This window comes from Vulpes lagopus, chromosome 6, assembly GCF_018345385.1.
Source record: "Vulpes lagopus strain Blue_001 chromosome 6, ASM1834538v1, whole genome shotgun sequence".
NCBI classification, from domain to species: Eukaryota; Metazoa; Chordata; class Mammalia; order Carnivora; family Canidae; genus Vulpes; species Vulpes lagopus.
In genome coordinates, this window is record NC_054829.1 from 109,841,505 (window position 1) to 109,866,206 (window position 24,702).

Sequence of the window (24,702 nt, forward strand, 5' to 3'; positions counted from 1 at the left end):
AAATTAGTATCATAAATGTATTGATATTTTTATTACATCTTTAATATTTGTTTTATTTCTAATGTCTTCTCCATATTATTCAAAATGTTATTTATATATATTTTTTCTCTCTTCTCCTTTATCAGTTTTGATAGAGGCTTGTGGTTTATCTTTTTGAACAACCAAAATTTCACTTTTTGAGACTCAGTTCTCTGTTTCACCAATATTTGCTTTTATCTTTAATAATTTTTCTATCTACTTTGTATGTTTAGTTTATTAATTATTGGCATTTGTTAGTTTATTTTGTAATTATTTGTGGTATTTAAACAGTATTTAAGTACTGTTTTTGCTGTAGCTTCAAATTTTGCCATATAGTTTTTTCATGATCATGCAGTTTTCATTCTGTTATCTTTGAAGTGTTACTTAGAAAGTATGCTCTTTCCATTTCCAAATTTGCAGACACTTTTATTGGTATTTTTATTAACTGCTACCTTGATTATGTTGCAGTCAAATAACATTGTCTATATGATACCTATTCCATAATCCTGAGGTAACTACTTTTCCTTTAAAAAGCTGTGTTTTAGTCTTGTCCCCTGATTGGCAAATTTGCCAATTTCTCCTCATAAGTCTATTAATTTTGATTTTATAAATTCTGAGACTTTTATTAGGTACAGTATACTATAGTTATTATAATTTTTAATAAACTGAAATTTTCATTTTCATGAAGCAATCACATCTATAATATTAGGTTTTCCCTTAAAATTGAATTTGTCTGATAATTAGATGATTATACCAGATTTGTTTTGAATAGTGTGTACCTACCATCGGTTTTCTTACTTTTAGCTTTTATGTCCTTAAGTGTCACTTGAGTCTCTTCTAACTGAACTGTAGCTGGAAATTTTTTTTAAGATTTTATTTAATTATTTGACAGAGAGAGAGAGAACTGCAGGGGGACGTGCAGAGGGAGAGAGAGAAACAGACGCCCCACTGAGCAGGAAACCAGATGTGAGGCTGGATCCCAGAATCCCAGGATCGTGACCTAAGCTGAAATAGACACTCAAACCACTGAGCTACCCAGGCGTCCTGTTGCTGGAAATTTAACAGCCATGTACACTTCCTATTTTGTAACTGATAAGTTTAGTGCATTTACTTATGCTGATTGTGATTGCAGATATTTTGGACTTATTTCTGACTTGTTTACTTTTCATTTCAGTTTGTCCCTCTTCTACAAAATTTCTTTTCTCCTTTTTCTTCTTTGCTATTATTATATTTATGTTTATATCTGCATCTAGGAAAACAAGAATGATAAAATATTTTTGGTATGTTTCTGGATTCTATGAACCCCCTCCCACTTCAATAATGTTAGTATCATTTGGAATTTTAATTCTGGGTTATTTGAAATTCCTTTTGTCTCTTCCTTCCTCCCTCTTTTCCATCTTCCCTTTTTTCCTTCCTTCCTCCCTCCCTTTCTTTCCTTCCTTCCTTTTTTCCTTCTTTCCTTTTCTTCATAATTGTTTTTGTTTGTTTTAGATAGTGACAGATTTCCCAATTATATTTTTATCACTATTACTACCTTTCCCTAAGTATTGCAGCATTTCTTAGATATTTCTTTCTCTTCTTATTGGTACAGTTCCTCAGAAACCATTTTAAATGTTCTTTTCAAATGGCAAATTTTCAAAGAATTTAAATGTCTGAAAATATTTTTCTTTATCTTCTCATTTGACTGACACTTTGAATGTGAAATTGTGGTTTCAAGGGTCTCTTCATTTAATAGTTAAAATATTTCCTCACTATAGTCTTACACTCTAGGTGGCTCTTCATGGAGTTAATCTAATGTTAATCTAGTTCTTGTTCTTTGGTAGTTTGTTTTTCTCTTTTGGTCTTGAAGTTTTTAGAATCTTCTTTACTGTATTTGATATTTGTCTTAGTCTATTCAGGCTGCTGTAACAAAATACAAACTGGATAGTTTGTAAACAACAGAAATTTATTCCTCACAGTTTGGGATGCTGGGAAGTCCAAGATCGTAATGCCAGTATGGTCACATTCTGGTGAAGTCCCTTTTCTTGGTTCATGGCTTGCACCTTCTCTCTGAATCCTCACATGCTGGAAGGGGCTACAGGTCTCTCTGGAACCTCTTTTATAAGGCACTAATTCCATTCATGAGGGTTCTGTCCTCATAACTTAAGTATCTCCCAAAGGCCCCATCCACTAATATCATTACTTTGAAGTTTAGGATTTCAACATACGAATTTTGGGGAGACAAACTGTCAAACCATAGTGATGTTTAAAAGTTTTTTGAAATAGGGTCACTTGGCTGGCTCAGTAGGTAGAGCATGCAACTCTTGATCTCAGGGTCATGAATGAGTTCAGGCCGCACATTCAGCATGAAGACTACTTAAGAAAAAAAAACTTCTGGACTAGTTCTATGTGTGTGTTTTTTTCTTATACCATCTGTCTGGCAATCTATTCATTTATTCAACAAATATGTATTAAACACCTACTCTATCTAGTCATTGTTCTGTATTTAAAATAGATCTATAAACAAAACAGCCCTATATATCTTTCACTTGTTGAACTTATAATTTGATTGAGAGGAAGGATGTTGAGGAGTAGTGATCTAAAATAAACATAATAAATAAGTATAGTATATAGTTTGTTACACAGTATTAAGGTTAAAGTAGTCTGAAATTGTTGGAGGGACCAGATTACAATTTAAATACAGTGATCAGGGTAGGCTTCATGGAATAGGTAACATTTGAACAAGATTTGAACAAAGTAAGAGAGTAAGCTGTGGGATGATGGGAAAGAGAGTTCTGGATAATGAGAACAACTTGTGAAGAACTAAATTCATACTTTATTCAGTTTGCCTTGGTTTTTACCTAATGTTCTTTTTCTGTTCTGAGATACCTTCCAGGTTACCACAACACATCTACTCAACACTTAAAATTACTTAGGCTTCTCTGGGTGTGACAGTTTCTTAGGCTTTCCTTGTTTTGATAAATTAAATAATTTCGAGGAGTCTAGGTCAGGTATTTAGTAGAATGTTCTTCAGTTGGAACTTTTCTGATGTCTATCTTATGGTTAGATTTAGGTTATTTGTTTGGGGAATATGACCACAGAAATAAAGTCCATTTTTATATCACATTAATGATACATTGTATCCACATGACTTACCACTATTACTTTCGATCTTGATCACCTGGCTGAAGTACTGATTATCAGGTCTATTAACTGTAAAGTTATTCTTTTTCTCTCTCATAACCAAACTGTACTCTTTGCTAGGAAGTCACTGTGCATAGCCCATATCTAAAGAATAGAAGTTATGTTCCACCTGATATTATTGTTATGTCTCACCTGTTCCATCTTTCCTGAGGGCAAATATCTGCATAAATTGCTTGGGATTCTTCTGAAATCTATTTCTTCTACTTTATTTGTTTATTCAAATATTTATATCAGTATGGACTCCTAGATTTTTTTCACTTTAGGTTATAAATCAATACTACATTAAATTTTTTGTTATGCAAAAAAAAAATGTAATATTGAATTCTAACTTTGGCCATTGAGAACTCTTCCAGTTGGCTCCTCTGTCCCTTTGACAAGCCTCCATTGTTGTGTTTAATTTTTTTTTTTAAGATTTTATTTATTTATTCATGGGTGATGCAGAGAGAGAGAGAGAGAGAGAGGCAGAGACACAGGCAGAGGGAGAAGCAGGCTCCATGCGGGAAGCCCGACATGGGTTCCCGGGTCTCCAGGATCACGCCCTGGACCAAAGCTGGCGCTAAACCGCTGAGCCACCGGGGCTGCCCTGTTGTGTTTAATTTGAGTACTTCCTTACTTTCTGGCACTATAAGATGCTTCAAGTTCATTTTGTGTGTTTCTTGCCCCAGTTCTAGAATCAGCCATTTCTCCATGGGACCCTTGTTAGTTTTATTGGGGAATGGTTTAGAAACCAAATCTGGATACTATATGTAAAAATTTTGACTTTTATCAGACTGGCAGAGGGTTTTGAGAGAAGAGTGATATATTATGATTTATAATTTGAAAAGTTTCCTGTGACTAATGTGTTAGACTAGATTATAGGAAGGAAAGAGTGGAAGGTATTAGGAGGCTATTTGGCTTATTAGGAGGCTATGACAGTTATCCAGACCTAGGTGATAGCTTGAATTAAGGTTGTAGTAATGGGAGCAATGAGAAGTTGTTGATTGTAACCCTTACTTGAACACAGTTTATCCTCATTATTTTTTTCAAAGATTTCTTCCTTTTTTCAAGAAATAATCCTCCTTATAGGACTTTATTATGCAGATATAAGCATATCTGTTCTACTGTGTAACTATTACATTTTCATTTTTTGTCCTTTTCTACCATTTTATGGGTGAAATTTTTTACTCTAATCTTCTAACTTACTAGCTCATTCTTTAAGCATATCCATTTTTACTCATTCTATTTAATTTTGTTTTTTATTTTGCCAATTATATTTTACATCCTAAACATTGCTACTATTAAATTTGTTACCTTATTGCCCATCTCAATCCTTTTTTAATATTTTTCCTTAATAATCATCATTTAATGTACTAGATACTTTTTCTTATTTTTCTCACTTATTGTCTGTCTACCACTAGAATAGAATATAAATTCCAAACGGACTGGGATTTTTGTTTTTCTTTTTTCATTGCTCTCTATCCCCTGAATTTATCATAGTACCTGAAACATAGTTAAGAGTTCAATAGATAGTTTTTGAATGAGTGAATCGTTAGAGTAGATGGCATAGATAATCTCATACTTGAGAGAGGGAAGATATGCCAATTTCATTAAGGGGATTTATGCTACCTCTAGTTTTAGAGAAGTATATAATTTATTTATTGGGCTACCCTAGTGACTATTGTTATACTATGTGCTTAGCCTTGGGCAAAGCACCTTTGGAATATGACTTTTAACTGTTGTTCAGATATACCCACATCTGAGAAAGGAAATATAAAGTTTAAGTGGGAAATGTCAAATGGAAAGTATAGTCAAAGATGTGATATTCTTAAGTAGTCTGTGTTTGACAAGCCCTAGGATTATATAATTATATCTGTGGCTTGATCATTTTCTGAAATAGAAACAGAGTTATTTAGTCTCTAAACTAGGTGCCATTTAGGCAAACTGAATGGAAAAGCACCTCTTTTATTGAGTCTTCCTTCTGTCACTGATTGCGTTTTTTCATTTAATAGCTTCCATGTTATTTTTTAAATCAATAACAATTTCCCTTTTCTCTTTGTTTTGTCTGTAACAAGACTTCATTAGTTAAGAGGAAAAGAACTACTAACAAGAATGACTTCTTTTCTTTTGGAAGACTTCCTACACTGTAAAGTCTTGTTGTCTTGATTCCCCATCCCAACTTCTGTTATAGAGAAAAGACATCCTTTTAGAATATTTTTACAAAATCTGAGGGCTGCAAAACACCACTTTGCATAAGACAGCTTATGTTACGTTAGCATATCTGTTTCATTTGCATACACACGCACAAAGGGGCACACAAATATGTATAAATCTACATCTATATACATTTAATGTAAAAACAGACTTTTATAATGTGGTTTACCCAAAAGTTAAAGCAAGGTGTGCCTCTCCTTACATATGTGTTTGTTGTTTTTTCTGCATTATCTCCATTTCTTATTGATTGCCAATTTCTTTTCCTTTGCCTTTGCAGTCCTAAAGATTGATGCCATTTTGGGGTCTAATTACCCAAGCTGTTCTCAATTACATTTTCAATGTATTTTTTTCTGAAATGCCTGCAGCTTATGGCACTGCCCCAAATTGCTTGTTCTGCTGAGGTGCTTGCTCAGCACATCTTCTTTCCGCAATCATGTCACCTTCGATGAAGTCTCACTTTCCCTATAGTCATTTTTATTTGCATTTACATATGTCAGCCAAATCCTGTCCTTTTGTACTTGGCATTTTAATTAAGGTTTCTTTACCATGAAGCTACCATAATTTATAGGAAATTGGTTAGAAAATGCAAAGAAGAAATCAATATGAAGACATTTTAATATATCATCTAATTATTTTTCCTTTTTCAACTCTTTCTTATTAAAGTGCATAGATAATGCTTTTCAATCTAAAAATGTTATTTTGTTTTATAGTAACTGGGTCTTCCCAGAGAGTATTTCTTAATTAAATGATACGTTTAAAATTTCTTTTATTAAAAAATGGTTGTAGTAATGGAACAACTGAATTTCCATCTCCTCAAAGGGACAGTTAAATTAATCTTTAGGTACATATCATAGACAGTGTTTAAGAATATTGGCCAAAAATTTACATGTACTAGAATACATAGCTAGTATAAGTTTAGCTTTTAGTTTCTGGAAGCCATTGTTTGATCCCATTTGTCACGGAGAAGAATAGTGCATGCAGGTTATGGTTATGAATAAGAACTGAAAACTCTTTAGAGGACTCACTCAAAAAATGATATATCAAACAAACAAATATATGTAAAGGTACAGAAAAATTCAATAGCAAAATCAATAAGCTTGTGTATGCATTTGTGTGTATTCATGGATACATATAAATTTATCTTTTTAATCAATAAATACCAAAGTCATGTTCATTCCAAACATGTATAGAATATTTATAAACATTAAAAATATGCTAGTTTTCCAGAAAAGCTCCAATAATTTTAAAAACCCCAATATTATACAGGCTAATTTCCTAACCAAAATGTAATGTGATTAAAAATCAGTAATAAATGGTTAGCTATAAAAAAAATCTTTAGTGTAAACTGAAAAACCCAAAACTCTTAGAAAGATACACACTAAGACTATGCAAAAATGTTCACTACACTGTTATTGGGTCAACAGATAAAAATAGAATGATGTCTGTAGTACAATAATCTTCGTGTATTTCCAAAGCCATGTATAAGACATTATATATTTTTTTAGAATAAATATTTTTTTCTTTTCAAATTATTATTTAAATTCTAGTTAGTTAACACACAGTGCAATATTGGTTTCAGGCGTCAAATTCAATGACTCATCACTTAAACACCCAGTGCTCATCATAACAAGTGCCCTCCTTGATACCCATCAACCACCTAGCCCATTCCCCACCCACTTCCCTCCATCAACCCTTAGTTTTTCCTCCGTTGTTAAGAGTATCTTATGGTTTGTTTCCCTATCTTTTTTTCCTGCTTCCCATAGGTTCAATCTGTTTAATTTCTTAAATTCTACATATGAGTGAAATCATAGGGTATTTGTCTCTCTCTGACTGACTTACTTCACTTAACATAATAACTCTAGCTCTACCCATGTCATTGAAAATGACAAGATTTCATTATTTTTGATAACTAAGTAATATTCCACTTTATATATATATGCAGGTGTGTGTGTGTGTGTATAAATATACACATATACCACCTCTTTATTCATTCATCAGCGAATGGACATTTGGGCTCTTTTCATAGTTTAGCTATTGTTGATAATGCTGCTATAAACATTGGGGTACATGTACCCCTTCAAATCTGTATTTTGTTACCTTTGGGTAAATACCTATTAGTGCATTTGTTGGATTGTAGCGTACTTTTATTTATAACTTTTTGAGAAACATCTATATAGTTTTCTAGAGTGGCTGCACCAGAATAAACATATTTAAATAAATAAGTAGCTGATTAGAAATTGTATGAGTTAAGAGACAGGGTAAACTGCTATGATAAAGGTACTTCAATATACAGAGACTCAAATTAAATGAAAGTTTGTCTCTTAAATAAAAACCCAGAGGTGAGTAGTCACATATTGATGCAATGGCTCTACCATTAATACTTGGTTTCCAGAGTTCCCATATGTGAATCTTTGCAGATGTTAGACAACTTGTCACTCTTCCAGCAGAACCCTTCAGCATGTTTATTCTTATGAAGCTGCTTATAAATCTGACTGCCTGTAATGTGTTGTAATGATTGAATGACTGTCAGTAATGACTAACCAAGTATAACTGCTCTATTTTTTCTCTCTTATGAAAGCCAACATAACAAAGACACATTTTTACCTGCAAAGCTTTAGAGTTTATGAGGCAATTTTAGTGTATATTGACTCATTTCATTAAATTTGAGAACATCAATGTGAAGTATGCATAATGCATAATTCATAATGTAAACTCTAAAAAAATCTGCTTAGAGTTACTAAAATTCAGTATATTTCTTATTCGAAGAGTATCTTATAATACTACTTAAGCTTGGTCAATCAAAAACTTCATCCTCTAGCTAAAATGAGTCTTCTTGCTGGCATTGATACTTGTCTTCAGTCAACAGAAGACACGTTGGGTAAAATTTAAAATCCACCATTGCTGTCAAAGATAGGTCAAAGTGAAATTCTCCTTCTAAAGGCAAAATTCTGTCTTGCTGATAGCACAATTCCTAATGTGTCATGGTATATATAGTACAGTGCCTGGCATTATGTCTGCATGGACTCTAACAGCTCACTAATCAGTCAGTCATTTGATGATTCTATGTCTCATCAGTGTGAAGGACATAGCAGTTTGGTGGTAGTACATGTTCTGTCTCTGTCTGGTATTTAGGCATCTTATTACTATGTTATAAGGACACAAGGGAAAAAGTTAAAAAAATATATAGTAAATTAATACTCAAAGAATAGCTCAAGAGGACATGTTTACAAATTTGTAAAAGTTATTTATGAGACAGGGAGAATATTTGCATGCATCATTGCATTTAATGTGTTAGGTTTAGGTTATTTAATTTACTTGGTTTTTTCCTTGGAGAGCAATTCAAGACTAACTGGCATTGACCCTGATTGGTCATGATTAATAGCACAAAATAGTTCACTTTCTTTTCTGTCAGAATATTTTTGATAAATGGGTTGCCTTGATCATATGATATGGATCTTACTTTTCAATCTTCTCAATCATGATGCTACCTCTGAACAAAATTGAGATTTATTGGTGATCCTTCAATCAGGTGAATACAGCAATAAAATAAAGATGACCAATATAGACCAAAACCAAAAGTATATGGCCCAAAAGAAATAAGACAAACTTTTCTTTGATGCATTTCTTTCCAAATATGGGAGAAAATTCTTGATATTCTCTAAGTGGCTTTGTAATGAATTTTTCTCTCAATAAAAGACTTCATCATAACACATGTTTGAATTATTTTTCTTCACTGAGGAGTGTCTATTTTGCACATTAGAATGGAGAGCAATGCAAAAGTAATAGGATCACTGGCTTTTGTCTGTTGCTACTTTCTTGACAAGGCACATTGCTCTAATAATATAAAGGTGCTTGAAACCTGAAGTAGGCCACTGTGCAGGCCATAGACTCATGTGGGCAGCCTCAGGGGTGTACTTACCAGAAAACTTTTGTCAAATCTGTTAAACCTGAGCACAGCCTAATGGTGTAGCCATTAGTGGCAGGATGACCTAATTGTTTGCTGGGCTTCTCCTGTGAACAGTTTGTGAAGACACTGAAAAGAGAAAATGCTAAATATGGAAAAGTATCTAGACTGGATGATTTAGGGTGTAACCTCTGTCTTTCACATAAATATTGGTTTAGGTGCAATAGATAATGTGAACAGTGAGACTTTTGCTTCTGGTAATATTCTTTCTATTTCTGTAAGAGAAACAACTCCTCCCTGGCTCCCTGCTCAAGCCAGAGCCCTAGAGGTGAAAGAGGACTTTAATGTCTCTGTACCTAGCACTAGACTTATATGAAAGTGGTACTTTAAGTGCTTATCTTAAATATGTTTGTGCCAAATGGAATAATTAACAAATGTGTCAATCTACTTGTACTTAAATTGTTAAAGATTGAAGTTTTCTGCATGAATGTTTTTTCCAGAGATCTGGAAATGCACTCACTGAAGATCCTTATGTTTTTTTTTAATATTTGTTAATGACAGATTACGACAATGCTTTCTTTGATCATTGCCTTTTAAAAATTGGAAATGAGCTCTTCTCCATGTTTCAGTATGTTATAATCCAGGTGATGGCAGGATGGGATGGCCAGAGGTCTAAGGTCAGACTGACCCCTCGGGGTAGAATGAGTATTGTTGCCAGTAGTGGGAGAAGGCAAAGGGACATGGAAATCAGTGATGAGCCACAGTAAACAGCCTATTAATGATAGAGAAGCCACATCAAGCTAACCTGGCAGGAAGCAGTAGTTTGAAATCCAGGTAGATGAGACTGTGGCAGCAGGGAGTTCTGGCCAGAAAGGATAGGAATTTGGCCACAGAGAGGGATCAAGCCCGGGAAACTAGAGAATGAGGCAGGGTCTCAGAGGATCTGGATCGCTGAACATGGGTCAAGTGGAACATAAGACTAAATCCTCATGGAAAGGTAAGAATGGACTTAAAAAGTTAGGGTGGCTTCTCAGATCCCTATTAAGCAAATAAGGATCAACAAAATGATATATTCCAGAAATTTGGAAAATATTGAAGCTATAGGCTATAGTTGAGAATTTGAAACAGCAAAGGGTTAGAGTTGATAAGCCAGTCACTCCATGGATGAACTACATGAAATTCCTCATTCTATGGGGATATGAACCTATTTCCAGAGGTTATTCCCTCCCTCTCTTTCATCCTCCCTCCTTCCCTCCCTCTTTCCTTCCTTCCTTTCTTTCTTTCTTTCTTTCTTTCTTTCTTTCTTTCTTCTTTCTTTCTTTCTTTCTTTCTTTCTTTCTTTCTTTCTTTCTTTCTTTCTTTCTTTCTTTCTTTCTTTCTTTCTTTCTTTTTCTTCTTTCATTTCTTTCTTTCTCTCTCCTTCACCTATCTATTCATTTATCTATCATCTGGCTATCTATAAAGTACTATGTCTCATTTCTCCCAGAGTTCCATACTTTTTAAAAAAAATTTGCCCCCCTGATTAGTTTCCAGGAGAGTCTTTTTTCACATCTTGCATTGTCACTTTTCACCTATCCCTGAGCAGTTGTGTCTGTTTTGAAGTGTTATCTCCCGCTTTCTCATTTGTGTCTTCTAGTTTGTTGTAGGTAGGAAAACCAGATGACCAAGCTCTGTTGACCTGTTGACAGGAGACACTTTGGGAAGAATTCAGTGGCTCTTCACATATGCAGAGATCTCTTAATTTGGAAGATGCAGCAAGGACATTGTTATTCTTATAACTTTGCAGGAAAATTATCTTAGTTGCAAAAAGAAATCTTAGAAAGATCATGCCACAGAGCTCCTGTATTTAGTTTACAGGTGAGTCAGGCATCTATCCAGATTTTATTAATATTTACATTTTACTGTCCAAAGACATTCCTTGATTCAAGAACAAATACACCCCTTGACATAGGTCAGAATTGGTGCAGGGAGAGAGAGGCAATTTACTCTAACCTAAATATTTTATAAAGAAAATTCCTTGGGATCCCTGGGTGGCGCAGCGGTTTGGCGCCTGCCTTTGGCCCAGGGCGCGATCCGGGAGACCCTGGATGGAATCCCACGTCAGGCTCCCGGTGCATGGAGCCTGCTTCTCCCTCTGCCTGTGTCTCTGCCTCTCTCTCTCTCTCTCTCTGTAACTATCATAAAAAAAAAAAAGAAAAAAGAAAATTCCTTCCTATGTGTTTAATATGTAGCCTAATATTAAACACATTATATCATTTAATTATCTATACAAATTTTTGCTTTGAATCAGCAATGAATGTTATTTTGAAATTGGGAATGATAACACAAAGTTATCCAAAAGGCATTCTTTGTTGCTTATATCCTACAAGTCTTTATATTCTTGCCAATAATAGACAGAAATAACAGTGGCGATGATGATTCACAGGAGTAGAAATATGAGCACAGGGAAGTATACAATTAAGCAGTTGAAACTATACTATTTACAGGTTTGCATCTTTCCAGTCATTTTATTGGCTTTCTCATCTTTTTCAGTTTTTCTCACTCCTGTTGTCTGCTTTGCTCTTAGTCATTTTATCCCTTCTTATGTTTTTGTATTTTTATTTCCAATTTTCTCTGTCTTCTTTCAAATAATGTGTTTCTTTTAAATGTGCTTTGTCATTATTTTATCTTATCCCATTCTACCTCTTTTATATTACATTTTAGTTGCTTTTTGATTGTATCTTTTAAAAAACTGCATCAAGGATCAAATAAAACAAAACTCAGCAGTAATTCAAAACTGGAAATATTATATTAAAACTGCTAGCCTCAAGGAGATATTTTACATAAATATGTGTTGCAACCTGACCTCAAAGTCAGGCAGCTGGGCATGTTGCCTGGCTGAGGGAGTCAGAGATTTGGAGGAAGAGAAGATTTTATGGCTTTTTTCATCTGTAGGCATATGCTTATGTTCTTTCAGATCAGAGATAGGGATGGGAAAGTAGATATCAGACCATTAAGAGTGGGCTGATAAAATTGTTGGAAGTTTGGTGAGGTTTTAAAACATATATTTATCTGCATCCTATCCGTGATGCTACTTGCTATCTTTAGCAATTAATATTTAGTTATAGGCACATTTAAATCCCCAGCATATCGGTCCTGCTTATACTTATATAACTACCCTCATGCTGCCAGTCAAACCTAAGATTTCTTCGTGAATCAGAAAAGATCTTTAGTACAAAACATGTTGAAATCACAAACTAAACTTTGATTGCAGAAAAAGTAGCAGGAGAGTATTTCAAATTATTAAAACTGGACTTAAAAAGAAGATTAAAATTAGTGGCTAAAATAATTTCCTTCATGTTCTCATTAAGAAAGGATTACTACCTCATCTGTCCAAAATACCTATTAAAAAATATCAGCTATGCTGCTGACAAAAATGTCAGCAGCAGTGGCTCCAACCACCTCCTACACATTCTCATGCATCCTGGACACTGCTTTGCTTTCCTGTCTTCATAGCACATAACACTCTGCAAAGAAAACAAAGGGACTGCACGTGATGAAGGTATGATACACATGTAAAGAAGGCAATGAGGATGCCTGGGCTTAGAAAGTTGGTTATATAAAGACTTCCTTCTCACGTTGACATTAAAAATGTGTAAATCAAGTGGTAACAGATCCTGTATTCCTTCTGGCATTGAGTACCTATGTGAACCTTAGCAAAGTCTTTTATCTATTAAAATGAGGTGACTGTAACACTAAATTGCAAAAGTTCCTTTTAAATATAACATTCTGTGATTCAGATGCAATAGGTAGAATAGCCAAATTAAAGATAAAGAATTATTATCTTTCTTGTTTGTTTGTTTATTTATTTATTTATTTATTTATTTAGAGAGAGAGAGAGAGAGAGAGAGAGAGAGAGGGTGGGGAGGGACAGAGGGAAAGGGAGAGAGAGGATCTTAAGCAGACTCCATGCCCATCATGAAGCCCAACATGAGGCTCAATCTCAGGATGCTGAGATCATGACTTGAACCAAAATCAAGAGCCAGACACTCAACCAACTGAGTCACCCAGGCACCTCGGCTGTTACCTTCTTTAAAACAATTTTTTGAACCTTTTTAAAAAGTAAACTAGTAGAGTTCCACTTCCTGAATGGTGGCATTAGGAACCCTGTGGATCAGACCCTAGGGAAATAACTATAATTGATAACAATTTTTTTAAAAACCCAACCAATTAAAATCTCTTGAAATTGTCGTAAGCAAATACGGGAAATGAGGAAACATTTATTTGAAAAAAAAAAATGTGCCAAATCTTAGGAAGAAGAATGTCTGTGGCACATGAGCCATGACCTACTGCTTTCCTGCTCACCCCCTCCAGGTGTGTGTGGCCAAATAGATTAGGCTTCAGGTGTTCTCAGTTCCAACCAAGGGACATAGTATCTTACCTGGAGGAGTTGGCTGCCAGCATTTCTCATTCCCTCTGACAGCAAGGTGAAGAGGCAAAATTCTGAAAAAAAATGTAACCAAGAGGCTAGGGGTTCATTTCTTTCATTCCCTCCCCATGCATGGAATGGAGGCTCTACCCCAAGTGAGGCAGGCCCAGATTACTGGGACTTTGATTGTCCGCGGCCCAGGTCACTCATAGGGTGGTTTCATGCTGGGAAAGGCAAGTCCAGAAGAACAAATGCAAAGGACACTATCCAGAAAGGGAAAAGACAACCCACACAATTTGAGAAAATACTTGCAAATCATATTTCTGTTAAAGGACTAGTGTATAGAATGTTTAAAGAACTCTTTTATCTCTACAAAAAGACAATATAATTTAAAAATGGGCAAAAAAATCTGAATAGATATGTCGCCAAAGAAGATTTATGAATGGCCAAAAAAGCATATGAACCAATTCTTAACATCATTAGCCATTAGAGAAATGTGAATTAAAACCACATAACATTTTACACAGATAATAGCGATTGTTTTCAAGTTTATGGAGAAATTGGAACCCTCCTACACTCCAGTGGGAATGTAAAATGGGTGCAGCCACTTTAGAAAATACTCTGGCAGTTCCTCAGAAGTTTAAAAATGGAATACCATATGACCCAGCAATTTTGTGTCTAGATATATACCCAAGATAAATGAAAACATATGTTCACACAAAATATTGTACAAAAATGTGCCTAGTGGCATTATTCATAATTCCTAAAAAGTGGAAACCACTCAAGTGTCCATCAACTGATGAATAGGTAAATAGACTATGGTTATATTCATGCAATGAAACATTATCATTAATAAAAAGAAATATCAAGTAAAAGAAATGAAGTATTGACACATGCTACCCTACAACATGGATGAACCTCAAAAACATACTATAAAAAGTCAATCACAAAAGACAACAAAATACTACACCATTTTAATGGAATGTGCAGAATAGCTACATCTATAGAGACAGAAAGTTGCCTAGGGCTGAGGGAGCTGAGTTGGGATGAAATGGAGGAGTGACTGTAATAGATGCAAGTTTCTTGGGGTTATGAAAATATTGATTGCTTTGAAGTTGCACAACTCTGAATATACTAAAAACTTTAAATAGTTAACAGTTTGGTATATGAATTCTATCTTTAAAAAGTTTTTGAAAAAATGTTCTTGTAAAAATATCGCTTTGTACTTTGACTAATGTGCTATGATTATATTTTTTCCATTTTGTTACTTGACTTTGTACTTAGTTTATAATGCTGCTAACATATAAAATTTTTATCTACCTAAAATTATCAATAATTTTCTTTATGGCTTTTGTGTATTGTGTCTTATTTAAAAAAGGAATTCCTTAATTCAAGATTGCATTAAAGTTTCCTCATTTTTTTTGTTTTAGTACTTTTGTGGGCTTTTTGTTTGTTCGTTTAAATTATTATTCTATCTGAAATTTAAAAAAAAATTGTTTTCCCCCCAGGGCTTCTGGCTGGTTCAGTTGGAAGAGTATCTGACTCAAAGTCCCCCAATTTTTGCCTCCTTTTCTTATTTATTTACTTAAATAAATAAAACTTATGAAATAAATAAATAAAAATCTTTCTCCCTAATTGGCAGGGCCACCTTTATCATACACCAACTGTTGACATTTTTATTAGGGCTATTTCTAAAAATTCACCATCTAATCATAAAAGTACTTCATATCTAATGACTGTCACCACCAAATGTGTTTTCATAACTACTAAGTATTGTCATAAATTACCTCTAACATTTCAGAATTTTTATGGTTTTTCTTGAATGGTTTTTTCACTGTAAACTTTTTAATCAGTTAAACTAGTTTCAAAAAATGGATATTGAATACTCTGTTATTTTTATTGGAGTCATATAAAATGTGCAGATTATAGTTTAGAAGTCTTTAAAATACTGAGTAATAATATGCAATAAGAAACTATCTATTTGGGCACCTGGATGGCTCAGTCATTTGGGAGTCTGACTCTTGGTTTCCGTGAAGGTCATGATCTCAGGGCCCTAAAAAAGGAGCCTTGTGTAGGGCTCCACAGTCAGTAGGGGTCTGCTTCAGATTCTCTCTCTCCTTCTCTCTCCCCTCTGCTCTTCTCCTTGCTCATGTTCTCTCTCTCTCTCTCTCAAATAAATAAGATCTCTTTTTAAAAAAAAAAGGCAATTCAAGTCTTTTATGTCTGAGTCTTAAAGTTATCTGCATTTAGAATTGCCATATTGCTTGTTAAGTTTATTTCTAGGTTTTGTTTATTTTTCTTGTTTTTTTGTTTTTTGGTGGCTTGTAAATGAGATTTCTCCCCATTTTTTCTGTGTAGTTATTTGTAAATAGAGAAGCTGGACTTCTATATATTAATAACTAGATAATCTTTTTCTAGTACCTTTAGTTGATCCTCTTGGATTTTCTAGTTATGAAAATAAACATTTTATTTATTCTGTTCAATTTTTATGCATTTTTCCCTTTCACTTCTCTAGTTGTATTGGCTAGTACTTCTAGAAAAAATAACTAAAAAGTTCTTGCAAAGAAAAAAAAATTCTAGCAGAGATGGCCAATCTTATGTTATACTCTAATGAAAATACTTTTAGTGTTCATCCAGTAAGCATAATATCAATTTGTTTTAAAGACATATATTTTATTTCTTTAAGGAAGTATCCATGTATACCACAATTTCATTAAGAAATTCTAACAGGAATTAAGATAGCTGCATTTTCTCAGTCTTTGTGACATCAAGAAGCCTGGTCCTATGTTTTTGTTTTTGTTTTTGTTTTTTCTTTGACCTATTTATCAATTGTAAGCAACAGATATTACTCTAGCTAGTATAAGCAGAAAAGGATGTCACACCAGATATTTCATGGCTTTCAAAATCTTTTAAAGAGCTAGAGTTTCTGGCTCAAGGTTGAGATTCCAAGTAAGGCCTCATCTCTTTGTATCATACTTGCTGCCCTCAGCTGGAAAGCAGCTGCCAATGCCTTTCAACTGAAGGTGAATCAGGAAACTGGTATCCCTTGGTCCACAAAGTTCTACTTCAAACTATAGCACAAATCCCCATTCAAGCCTCAAAAATCTCATTTGCACGCTTGATTGGTAGAACCAAAAATCACACCTGTTTCACAGGTTCAAGTGTGCCTGGGAAATGCAGATTTTAGACTCTCAGCCTCTGAAGTACAAGGAAAGCATACCTCAAAGAGAGCTTAAGTGGCTATTGAGAGAGGCAGTCTACAAAACCTGCCACACTATTAATATAGTGAATTATATTAAGAGAGCTTCGTAATATCATAATAGTTTTCATTTCTAGAATGAATCCAAGATCATATTATCTTTCTACTCTCCAAGTCAAAGGTATAGGCCAATATTTTGCATTAATATTAGTAAATGTGATTTTTTTTCTTCTTTCTTTACTGTTTCATCTAGTTTTGTGATCAGTGTTATAGTTAATTCATAGACAGCATTTGGAAGCTTTCCTTCTGACATATTCTAGAACATTTTAAATAATTGGAGTTACTTGTTCCTTGAAAGTGTAATGGACTTCACTTGTGAACTCTCTCATGTCTATGATTTCTACAGAACAGCTCTGTTATTTTTCTCATTCGACAAATGTTAGATAATATTCAGTGTCTATTTCTTTTGTAGTCAATTTTCTAAGGAAAGAGGCATCTACTTTTTTCCAGGTTGTCAAATTTAATTAAATATATTTGAGCAAACTATGTTACTATTTTAATTTTTCCTATCTATAATAATTTCTTCACATGTATGTCTCTGGGTTTTGTATCTTTTCTTTTTTTCAATTAGGTTAGATATGGGCTTAATTTTTTTTTTTTTTTTTTTTTTGCTTGCTTTTCTCAAAGAAGTACTTTGCGGTTGATTTATTCTTTTTTTCCCCTAAATTCATTCTGTTTCTTTAGGTTTTATTTTTTTTAACTTTTTCTATTTGTGTGTGTGTGTGTATTGAATGATTAACTCACTTGGTGACTTTCTTTTCTGCTACAATTAGCACCTAAATCCACAGATTTTTTCTCTATATGTTATTATTATGATTTTTTTTTATATTTTATGTTTTCAAGATGGTTGGCTATTTCAGTTATTTTCTTTATGAATCAAAATAAAAATACTGTCCAGGCAAAAGATGTTTTTTGGTATTTTCTTTTTATTATTTCCTATTTGTATTAATTTATGATCAGATAATTTTATATCATTAATCTTTTTATAATAAATTTATATTTTGTGGAATGATATAGAGTCAGATTTTAAAATACTACATAAGAACTTGAAAGAAAGGTATGTTCTTTGTTTTCAGAATATAGTGATAAATGTACCTTTTTGATCCACTCTGTTATGTTATTTAGACCTCCTGTTTGCTCTTAAAAAAAAATCTATTTGATTATTTAGTGGCTGAAAAAGGTGAGTTAAAATATCTCATTGTTCTTAATCCTTCATTTTCAGCTGCATTTCCTGAAGTGTTTGCTTTATATATTGACATCCTATTTAATCAGATGATAAATATACACAATCTTCTTTGTAAAGGTTACCATTTACAATTAATGATATTGTTGTGTCTCATATATTTTTGCTTTAGTTTCTACCCTAATATTAATATCCCAACCTTTTTTTATTGCATTTATTTTTTACATTGAGAATAAAAATGGTAATTTTATTTTCGATTCTTGTGAGTCACTTGTTTTAATTTTTGCCTCCTGTACACAGGTTACTATTGGCTTTTGCTTTTAGATCCAATCTAGTTGTATTAACAGAGTAATTTATCCTTTTTATACTACTTGATATGATTAGTATTTTTCATTGATCTTAACTTATTATGTTCTCCTTTTTCTTGATAAAAGTGAAAGAATGTATAAGAACAGATTTAATTGCATCTTTATTAAACTGCAAGAGTGGAGAGATTTTTCATCTTTCTTCTTTGTTATTCTGATTACCTTATTTGTCTTTAACTTTCTCAGGGCATCCCAGGTGGCTCAGGGTTTAGCGCTGCCTTTGGCCCAGGGTGTGATCCTGGAGTCCTTGGATTGAGTCCCACGTGGGACTCCCTGCATGGAGCCTGCTTCTTCCTTTGCCTGTGTCTCTGCCTCTCTCACTCTCTCTCTTTCTGTGTCTCTCATGAATAAGTAAAATCTTTAAAAAATAAATAAATAATAACTTTGTCAATACAGTCAATACAGGATAAAACTGATCCGACCCCAGAGTGCCCTGAGCCAGAATGCCAGACTGCACGAGACTGCCATAAAGAAGAATCACCCCAGGAAGGTCTCCTGCCTTCACAGGGTAGGAGATGGAGAAACTGTGGGGTCTGATGTTGTTGAGGGAGAAACTGTGGAGTCTTATATTGGAGAAACTGTGGAGTCTGATGTTGAAGAAGAAGGTGCGGACGCAGCAAATGTGACAGGCCCTGGTGGAGCTCCAGTGCAAGGCAGTAAATATGCAGCAGACCTAACCATATAGATGCCACCCACGTCGCAGAGGTCCTCCACGCAATTAACAGCAGAATGACCAGAAGAGTGAGAGTGGGGAAAAGACTGAGACGGAGAGAGGGATCGGAAAGTGCTCCTGCAGGCCTGGCCCAACAGGCGGGCCCTGCGGCAGTGCGGAGACCCCATGGGCGTCGACGCCCCTGTGCGGGGGAGGTGATGGAAGGTGCTGACCCCCAGGTGCAGGAGAACACGGTAGACCAGTGAGAGGGAGTATGCACCACGATTCCCTCGGGGTCCTCCTCGCCGAGACAGCCAGATGGCAATGCGGAAGGTAAGGAAAATCAAGGTGAGACCAAGGTCAGCGGCCACCACAACTTCAATTACCAACGCAAACGCCCAGAAAACCTGCAAGAGGGCAACAAAGAGATGAAAGCAGCGGATCCCCCAGCCGAGAACCGGAGGCTCCCGGGGCGAGCAGGGCGGGCTTACCATCTCCACCATCGGCCGGTTTAGTCATCCACAGGAAGAAATTAAGATGAAATTCCAGCAATAAGAAGCGAACAAAAGATTGGAGTTGAAGACCTTAAGTGCTTACTTTTTGCCCACGATAAATAGAACTGCCTGCATTATCTATGAAGCATGGGGTTTATTATTTTTACCTAAAGAGGTCTCTTTTTGGTAATGATATATGTGTGGGTTTTTTTTTTTTTTTAAAGCCTGGTTTTTCTGGTTTGTTTGTTTTGTTTTGTTTTGTTTGTTTTTTCTCAGAGAATCTGGCCCAAGACCTTGCCAGGACTGTTTATTTACAGGGAGGGCTATGAGCCTGGGATGCCTTCAGGGCTGCATGCCAAAGGTGGGTCCAGGACCTTAGCTCCAGCTCAGTTACCCTGGGCTTCTTGCTTCACTTGCCCCAGAAAGGCTGGGGCCAAGGGCCAGGTACTGTTGGACCCTGGCTCACGGGTGCCAACGTGTCCCGGTGGATGCCCCAGAGACTCAGACCCCAGACAGGCAGATGCAATTAGCAAGAGGGTTTATTGAAAGTTTGCGCAAATGGGCTCTCCGCCTCTGAGGAGGAAGAGAGCCCCGATTAGCAATTACAAGTATCTTTTAAAGGTAAAAGAAAAAAAAAAAAAAACCGCTTAAAGACAAAAGAACCGTGGGAGTCGCATAGCATCCAGGTTGATTTCTCAGAAGGTCAACATGAACCTATTCAGGGACATTCCAATCAGGGTGTGGGGGGAAATGGTTTTCTTATCACAAACAGAATGCTTTTTGTTGCTAAAACTTCAGGAAGGCACCTGGATGGGCTGCCTCTGGATTAGGGCTGATCCTACTTACAGGGGGGGGGGGGGGGTTTCTTCAGTACCCTGAAGGAGTCCGCTTCACCCAGGCATGATGTGTTTGACAGTCTTCGTAATTGATACAGCCATTGGCATCCTCTTGCAGCCAACATCAGCTCCACTTCGACCTCGGTCATCTTCTCTCCCAGGGTGGCAAGGACCTGGCAGAGCTCAACACCCATGACTGTCCCATAGTTCTCCTTGTCAAACACACGCAGCCCCTCCCCAAAGTCTCAATATACCTTTAAAGGTTTTTAAATTGTTTCATATCTGGTCAAGTTGAGCTTTTTAAGAACCTCATTTTTAATTTGAAATAAAAGTTTGCAACTTGAGTTTAAAAAAAAAAAGTCAACAAATGGCAAGCACTCGTTAATTGTGAAGGCCAAGAAAATTAAGGCCATTCCACTTTAAGTGCAGTGTTATCACAAGTACAGCCATCCCAGGCCCCTGTGAATAAGAGCTGAACTTTACCTTACTTCAGTTACAGGAAGAAAACAGTTTACAGCTTAACGTCCTAGAAAGCCCCATATTAGAATAAATACAGAGCCCAAGCCAAGAGCAGGAAGCCCCTATTAGAATGAGAACAGAGCCCAAGCCAGTGGCAGGAAGCCCCTATTAGAATAAGAACAGAGCTCAATGCCCTTGAAGGCCCCATATCAAAATGTAAACAGAACTTGAGAAATTGCTCCACCCCTTCTGGAGGTCCCCTAGACCAGTCCTTAAAACTAAGCTGAAACCCACCTCGGGGTCCAAGTCCCTGCTCCGCTGTGTCGGGTATACTTGGACCCAAGCTCGAGTTTGTAAATAAACTCTCGTGTGTTTGCATCGGTGTCTGCTCCTTGGTGGTTTCTCGGATTCTCAATCTTGGGCACAACAAATAAAGTTCTTAAATAATTTTTAAAAATACAGGATAATACTGGCTTTGAATGTTAATAAGTGGTTTCTTTTTTTTTTTTTTTAATGTTTTACCTATCTATGCACATTTCATTAGGATTAGGGAAGAATCTGATTTCATCCCTCCATTCTCAGAAATCTGAACCTGATAATTTTTCATTTTTCATGTTCCAAACTTGTTAAGATATGACTAATATATAGACTACTTCTAATTTGTCAATATTATAGGTAATGCTAAGTTGAATATCTTTGTACCTATATTCTGATGTAATTATGCAAACATTTCTGTAGATAAAAACCTGGAGGTATAATTTTGAGACTTTTTATATAAATTTGCACTCTACTAACATAGATGAGAAAGATTGTTTCCCCATAGTCTAATCAACAGCAAATATTTTCAATATTTTAAATCACATTTTTTCACTTGGATCAGTGTAAAATGTTATTTTGTTTCTATCTCTGTTTCTCTTATTGAAAGTTTGTATGTGTATACTTGTTATGTTGTCTGTTTTTATTTTTTCTGTGAATTTTTTTCTTTAGTAAGTTGACTTTAAGCCAGACTTCTCAATTAAAAATTACCTGTGTTTTAAGCTAGAGGTATCACAATTCCAGATTTCAAGATATACTACAAAGCTATACTAGCTATACTAGTAATCAAAACAGTATGGTACTGACACAAAAATAAATGCATAGATCATTGGAACAGAGAGCCCAGAAATAAATTCATGATTTTTTTAGTCCTATGTTTATTTATTCTTTTTTCTTTTTTTAGGTTTTTATTTAAATTCCAGTTAGTTAACATACAGTATAATATTAGTTTCAGGTGTAGAATTTAAGTGATTCATCATTTACATACAACACTAGATGCTCATCACAAGTGCCCTTCTTAATACCCTTCACCCATTTAGCCCATCCTCCTTCCCACCTGCCCTCCAGTAACCATATTCTCTATAGTTAAGAGTCTGTTTCTTGGTTTTCCTCTCTCTTTACACTCACCTCCATGTGCATTCGTTTTGTTTCTTAAATTCCATATATGAGTGAAACCATATGGTATTGTCTTTCTCTAACTGACTTATTTCACTTGGCATAATAAATTCTATCTCCATCCACATCATTGCAAATGACAAGATTTCATTCTTTTGATGGCTGAGTAATATTACATTGTGTGCATGTGTTTGTGTGTGTGTGTGTGTGATGTATATGTAGTATATATAAGAAGATATGGTATATACACATACACACATGCACACACATACATACATCTTTATCCATTCATCAGTTGATGGACATTGGGCTCTTTCCATTATTTGGTTTCTGTTGATAATGGCTGCTATAAACATTAGGGTATTTTTGTATCCTTTCAAATCAGTATTTTTGTGTCCTTTGCGTGAATATCTAGTAGCACAATTGCTGGACTGTAGGATTGTCCTATTTTTTACTTTTCAGGAACTTCCATACTGTTTTCCAGAATGGCTGCACAAGTTTGCATTCCCACCAACACTATAAGAGGTTTCCCCTTTCTCTACATCCTCACCAACACCTGTTGTTTCCTGTTAAACCCATTATTTTATAGTCAATTAATCTATGACAAAGGTGGCAAGAGTATATAATGGGGAAAAGACAATCTCTTCAATAAATGGTGCTGGAAAAACTGGTCAGCTACATGTAAAAGAATGAAACTTTTATACCTTTTAACCACCTTTAACATCATGGACAAAATAAACTCAAACTGGATTAAAGACCTGAAACTGTAAAATTCTTAGAAGAGACTATAGGTAGTAACTCCTCTGACATTGACTGTAGAACATTTTTCTAAATGTGTCCTAAGGCAAGGAAAACAAAAGCAAAAATAAACTATTGGGATTAGATCAAAATAAAAAGTTTTTGTATAGCAAAGGAAACCATCAACAAGATGAAAAAGGCAACCTAAGGAATGGGAGAAGATATATGCAAATAATATATCTAATAAGAGGTTAATATCCAACCTATATAAAGAACTTCTACAACTCAAAATCAAAAAAAGACAATCCAACTGAAAAATGGGCAGAGACATTTTTCCAAAGAAGGCATGCAGAAGGCCAACAAATAATGAAAGGGAGAGGAGGGGCAGAGGAAGTGCCAAGGGGAGAAATAGGGGGAGGGGCAGAAGGAGAAAATCTTTAAGCAGACTCCCTTCTGAGCAGAGATTTCCCCAACAGGGCTCCATCCAAGGACCAGTTAGATCATGACCTGAACCGAAACCAAGATTTAGAGGCTTACTTGATTGAGCCACCCAGGTGCCCCAAGACATTGTTTCAACATATGTAAAAATATCAACTAAAACTAGGAAATAAAAATACAAAGGTGAATGTCCCAAGAAGTAATAATCTCAGGGCAATGAATAGAATGATACCAGCAAGGAATACCATCTTCTTTATCTTGTCACTCTAGTAGCTGCCAATATGCTAGAAAGTTATGAACCACCATAGAAGGAGCTTACTATTTTAGCAGCTGTCAGACATGTTTCAAGATACTTGGCATAAAGGATTACTAAAACAAAACAAAACAAACAAACAAACAAACAAAACAAAATAAAACAATCCTACCTATACTAGAGGGGGAAAAATCCAAGAAATTCACCAACTAGAGGCAAAGCAAGGAGATGGAGGAGCTCTTTAGAAGCAATGTGGGCCATCTCAAGGCATTTATCACTGCTTCATGCTTTGCACAGTAATCACATCTACAAAGTTCTGCTGCATGGTGGGCCTGCCCTTTGAAATTGAAGGGGAGGTAACCTTGTTCTCTAGGCCCTGTGCACTCTAGGCCAGTGGTCTCTTCCTCCTCTTCTTCCTCATCTTCTTTCTTCTTCTTCTTCTTCTTCTTCTTCTTCTTCTTCTTCTTCTTCTTCTTCTTCTTCTTCTTCTTCTTTCTTCTTCTTTCTTCTTCTTTCTTCTTCTTCTTTCTTCTTCTTTCTTCTTTCTCCTTCTTTCTTCTTCTCCTTCTCCTTCTTCTTCTTCTTCTTCTTCTTCTTCTTCTTCTTCTTCTTCTTCTTCTTCTTCTTCTTCTTCCTTTCAAATATTATTTACTCTCAACATGGGGCTTGAACTCATTACCAGGAGATTGGGTCATGAAGAACTGCATGCTCTACCAACTGAGCCAGACAGGCATCCCTTTTCCATTTTCTTGAAGACAGCTTGTAGGTGACTACATTCTCCTCTCTCCCTGCCACATGAGGACACAAAAGGCAACATATATAAGCCAGAACCATCACCAGAAACCATCATGCTGGCACCTTTCTGCCTCTAGAACTGAGTAAATAAGTCTT

General features: G+C 35.3%; 1 pseudogene; it reads left to right on the forward strand.

Moving 5' to 3' along the window:
• Positions 1-18,901: 18,901 nt before the first annotated feature.
• On the forward strand, positions 18,902-20,317 carry LOC121492705 (annotated as a pseudogene).
• Positions 20,318-24,702: the final 4,385 nt, after the last annotated feature.